The following is a 6,000-nucleotide window of genomic DNA, read 5'->3' on the forward strand; positions in this document are numbered from 1 at the left end:
CAAAGTGTAATGGGGTGATATATTGACAGTGCTGAGGGAAAAATAATAATTTCAACCAAAAATAATATAGTGAGCAAAATTATCCTTCAGAAGTGAAGAAGTGAGGACATTCTCAGATAAACAAAAACAGAGCACTCATTGCTAACAGACCTGACCAACAAGAAATGCTAAAGCAATTCCTTTCATATTAAAATGAAAGGATTGATGGGGCCTGGGTGGCTTAGATGATTGGGTGGCTGACTCTTGGTTTCAGCGTGGGCTGTGATCTCAGGATCCTGGGATCAAGCCACCTTGGGCTCTATAATCAGTGGGGAGTCTGCTTGAGGATTCTCTCTCTCCCTCTGCTCCTTCCCCACTCATACTCTCTCTCTCTCTCTCTCTCTCAAATAAATGAATAAATCTTTTTAAAAATATTTTATTTATTTATTTGAGAGAGTGAGAGAGAGCATGAGAGCAGAGAAGGTCAGAGGGAGAAGCAGAATCCCCATAGAGCTGGGAACCCAATGCGGGACTCGATCCCAGAACCCCGGGATCATGACCTGAGCCGAAGGCAGTCGCTTAACCAACTGAGCCACCCAGGTGCCCCATGAATAAATCTTTTTTTAAAATTACAAAATGAAAAGATTGATCTCAAAACTTTCTCCTATAGGTAGGAAAATTGTGGCCCAGGAAAGAAGAATGGCCTTATAAATGATAGCATGAGAATTAGAATCCTCATTTTAACCACACTGGCTCAATTATTTCTTCATTCATTTATCAAACTAACTCCAAAAAATATTAAACACCAGACACTAGAAGTTATTCTACTATAAAAATGGCCTTATCTGCATCCTTCAGTGTCACATGCTGGGGAATAAATAAGTAGAGTATAATATGGTAAGTTTGAAAATAGTCTATACAAAAAGCTTGTCAACTTCTCCTCAAGATAGCACACTGAATACATGTAGCTATTTCTTTTTTCTCAGGTGTCTATAAATTGTTCATAAAAGATATAATAAATCCATATCTTCATTTAAAAACTATAGAGGGAAGTATTTAGTACCATTATAAAAGATGACAGACAGATGGGAACAGATTGAAGATGGAAAGCTTGGGTCAAAAGTCCACAGAGGAGTGGTCTGCTGCAAGGGGCAGGAGATGTTCTAGGGAAACTTCAAACCCAGAACTGGAGGACTGGGAGAAGATGGTCCATGCCTGACTGACCATGAATAGTTGGGGCATCACAGAAGGCATGATCAGGAATGTTCATCTCAGGCCAGGCAGTAAGCCAAGGAGGTGTCTTCCCATGGCCAAGAGCACTGGTGGTGTATGTGTGGGTGAGAGAGGCAAGGCAAAGCCCCAAACACTGATGGTTCTTCAGGGAAACAGAAGCTTCAACATCCAGAAGGCTAATTGTTGACTCATCTTGTCCAGCAGCCCATGCCATCCATTTCTCATGATCATATTAAACAGGTACAGTGCAATTCGCAGATGCCTATCCTACTCCCTCTTGCAAGCAAACCACTCAATCTAACAAGGAATCTTAGTTCCAAGGGGAGTTCATACCCAAGAAAAACCAAGTATTTGAGAAAAGCTAACATCATGGAGGGAAAGATACCCAGCTCAACAAAAGGAGGATTTCATACCTAGAAAAGATAGTTAATAGAGCAGGCAGACCTGGGATTTAGGATAAATATAAATGCAGAAAGATATTTCATCAAAAAATATGGGTACAGGGTGGGGTGGGGTGCCTGGGTGGCACATTTGGCTTAGTGTCTGAGTCTTGGTTTTGGTTCAGGTCATGATCTCAGGGTCGTGAGATCAAGCTCCGAGTTGAGGGTCTATGCTCAGCAAGGAGTCTGCGTGAGGTTCTCTCTCCCTCTGCTCCTCCCACTCATGCCCCCTCCCACTCTAAAATAAATAAATCTTTAAAAAAAAAGTCTAGGTATAGAGGCATCTGGGTGGCTCAGTCAGGTGCCTGACTCTTGATCTCAGCTCAGATCTTGATCTCAGGGTGGTGAGCTCAAGTCCCTGCATTGGGCTCCACAAAAGAAAAAACTAGGTACCTTTGAAAGTAAAAATTTAGTAAAAACTAATTAGATAGACTGAATAGCAGAAAAATTATAGCTGATAAATGAATTCATGATCTGGAATCAAACAGAATGCACTGCAAAACTACAAAGAGGTGAAACATGAAAAAAAAGAATAGATGCAGAAGTTCAAATATCCAAAATTCCAGAAGGAGAAAATGGAGAAAAATAAGGAAAAAAGAGAATGCTCAAAGAATAGAGCATTAAATGCTCAAAGAATAAAGCAATTAATATTGAAGAAAGACTCTTCAGATTGAAAAAGCCTACCAGTTGCCAAACAGAATATGAAAAAAAAGACCTTCACCTTGACCTGTACTGATGAAATTTCAGAACATTGAGGATAAAGAAAAGACCCAAGGAGGGAAAAAAAAAAATCACGAACAAAAGAACATGAAGCACATGAAAAAAGTAGTTTTCCTCAATAATACTGGTTGCTGAAAGACAATGGAATGATATCTTCAAGTTTCAAAGGGTTTTTTATTTTATTGAAGTATGACTTATATAAAAAAAATGCACAGATCTTAAGTCTCCATTATGATGAGGGAATAATTTTGAAATCTAAAAATTTACAGGCCATTTTCACTCAAACATGAGGGCAAAATGAGATTCTCACATATAAAAAGACCCACTTTTTCATTTACAGATACTTTATGAAAAGATTATTAGAGGAGTTGCTTCAGAAAGAAGAAAAAACAAGAAAAAGTAATGCAATAGTGATTAGTGAAAGCAAAAAATGTTTAGTCTAAATAAATGTTAATTTTACAAAAAAATTTAATAATAATCTGGAATGAAAACCACAGATGATATCCTCATGGGTGGAATGGAGAGCAGCAACAGCATGCCAAGCTTCCTTTCTCACTAGGAATAGGTAATTGTTAACAATAAAAATGAGAAAAAGATAAGTTTAGTTGATATGTCAAAGAACATACAAACAAAATGTAGAAGACTACAGAAAATATAAATTCCAAACCATTAAAAGAAAAGTAATAGAACTTCAATTCCAGCAATCCAACAAAAGGTGGAAAACTAAATCAAAGAACAAAAAGTAGGTAGGAATAAGTCCCAACAGAGGGATACTCATAATAAATGTGAGGGGTTAAATTTACTTATTGATTGACAGGGATTTTTCAGTTTGGGCAAAATAAATAAATCATTCACTCACTCTAGGAGATACAATCCAGTTACATCATCTCTAAGAGATGCCCTTAAAATCTGAAAAGACTGAAAATAAAGGAAAAGAAAATGATATTAAGAAAATTCAAAGAGCAAGAAAACAGATTGCGGCAGGCCACAATCAGGCTTGCCTTGGAGATCCCTCAAGATAATGTAAATGGAAGATGCCTAGGCCTTCTAGGACAGGTGCAGATAGGAGGAGATTGCCTCCTGCTGACTTAGAAAGAACTCATGTATCAGCTGAGGGGCCATGCTCTCTGAAAGGTTGAATTTCTGCTATGTATGTTGCATTGGTCATTTCTGGTACTGGAGTGAGACCACAATTCTATGCTTCTCAAACACCTGAATCTTACTCCATGAAAACCACCAAACTTTGAGCATAATCCCTTGAGAAATAAGAGGATAATAGGGAACACCTGTCTGTCTCAATCGATAGAGCACGAGACTCTTGATCTTGGGGTTGTGAGTTTTGAGCCCCCTGTTGGGTGTACAGATTACTTTAAAAAAAAAAAAATAAGTAGGGGCGCCTGGGTGGGTCAGTGGTTAAAGCCTCTGCCTTCGGCTCAGGTCGTGGTCTCAGGGTCCTGGGATCCAGTCCCGCATCGAGCTCTCTGCTCGGCAGGGAGCCTGCCTCCTCCTCCTGTCTCTCTCTGCCTGCCTCTCTGCCTACTTGTGATCTGTCAAATTAAAAAAATAAATAAGTAAGTAAACATTTTAAAAATTATAAAAGTTTTTTTTTTTTCCTAGCAGCAAAGCAAAGTTTATTGAGCCTTAACAAAGTGATAATACAAATCTCCTGAGGAGGGCGGGGACCTGAGAGGGTTGCCACCGGAATTTTTAAGTTTTATTGAGCTTGTTGTGGGCTGTTTAAATCTGATTAACCCTCCCTGAGCCTGGCATCCAATCAAGTTTTTGTCACTTGGGAAAGGGTGGAGAGCTCCTTCCAGGGTGGTATAAAATCCTTTTAGGGGTGGTTTCCTTGGAGAGAAGCAAGATGGCAGGGGAGTAGGAGACCTAAATTTCATCTGGTCCCAGGAACTCAGCGAGATAGCTATCAAACCATTCTGAACACCAATGAACTCAACTGGAGATCAAAGAAAAGAAGGGCAGCAACTCTGTGAACAGAAAGGCAACCACTTTCTGCAAGGTAGGATGTGTGGAGAAGGGAATCCGAGGGGATACAAGGGAAGATACACTGTGGGGTGGGGGAGGGAGCCTCCAGTCAGCCGGCTACTGGCAAGTGAGAGAGCCTCAGAGCACAAAATCTGAACTTTTAGAAGTCTGCTCCTGTGAGGGATGATCACTCTAGTGGCTAAGCGGGGGTGGGATGTGTTGGGGGGTGGAATGCTCGCTGGGACAGTGTGGTCTCAGGACCCTTGGAGTCACAGGAAGATGGGAGGGTGCGGCTGAGTGTGGCAGAGCTCCCAGGTATCTGAGCAGGGAAACCAGCTGCAGAGATGGAGCCGAGTAGGGGGCTCTCAGCTCGGGGTTGCCATAACCATGATCCATGGCACAGTGAGGCCACACCACAACTCTTTGATCAGGGGCCCAACAAGCAGCAGAAACAGGGAGACTCCACTTCCTTCCCTGGGACAAGGGGCACGGGATCACATGGCAGGAATCTGCTGGGTTTGGAGACTCCAAACAGGGCTGTGGGTCAGAGATAGAAATGCTTGGTCACAGGCCAGGTGAGCACAGAGTGTGGCCTGAGACCAGGGAGACAGGAGGGATTAACTGTTTTTCTCTGAGTGTGCACTGAGGAGTGGGGCCCCTATATCTTGGCTCCTCCGGGGCCAGAGATTGGGAGGCTGCCATTTTCTTTTTTTCTCTTTCTTTCCTTTTTCCTTCTTTTTTCTTCCTTTTTTCTTCTTTCTTTCTTTCTTTCTTTTTTTAGATTCTGTTTATTTATTTGATAGTGCACAAGCAGTGAGAGTGGCAAGCAGAGGGAGAGGGAGAAGCAGTCTCCCCACTGAGCAGGGAGCCTGCTATGGGGTTCAATCCTAACCCAGGAACTCTGGGATCATGACCTGTGCAAAGGCAGATGCCTAACTCTTGAGCCCCTGTGGCAGGAGCTGCCATTTTCATTCTCATCCTCTAAAGCTATGAGGAAAGCCTTCAGGGGAAAAAAGCTACAGAGAACAGTCTGGAGCAGATTACTTAGCTTGGCCCCTGGCAAGGGCGATGCAATTCCTCCTGGGGCAAAGACACCTGAGAATCAAGGCAACAGGCCCCACCCCCAGAAGGTCAGCAAGAACATCCAGCCAAGACCATGTTTACCAATCAATGAGAACTGCAAAACTCCAGCACTAGGAGAATACAGCACATAGAATTCATGGCTTTCTGGGGCACCTGGGTGGCTCAGTGGGTTAAAGCCTCTGCCTTCAGCTCAGGTCATGATCCCAGGGTCCTGGGATCGAGCCCCGCATCAGGCTCTCTGCTCAGCAGGGAGCCTGCTTCCTCTCCCTCTCCCTCTGTCTCCCTCTGTCTGCCTCTCTGCCTGCTTGTGATCTCTGTCTGTCAAATAAATAATAAAATCTTAAAAAAAAAAGAAAAGAAAAGAAAAGAATTCATGGCTTCCCCCCCCATGACTCTTTAGTCTTTCAACTTTAATTTTTAAAATTTTCTTTAATTTTTTCTTTTTAAAAAAATTTTCTCCTTTCCTTTTTCAACCAACTTCTTATGATCTCCTTTTTAAAAATCTATTTTATTTATTTATTTGACAGAGATCACAAGCAGGTAGAGAGGCAGGCAGAGAGAA

The sequence above is a fragment of the Enhydra lutris genome, unplaced genomic scaffold (genome assembly GCF_002288905.1).
Source record: "Enhydra lutris kenyoni isolate GAN:26980312 unplaced genomic scaffold, ASM228890v2 scaffoldscaffold59, whole genome shotgun sequence".
NCBI classification, from domain to species: domain Eukaryota; kingdom Metazoa; phylum Chordata; class Mammalia; order Carnivora; family Mustelidae; genus Enhydra; species Enhydra lutris.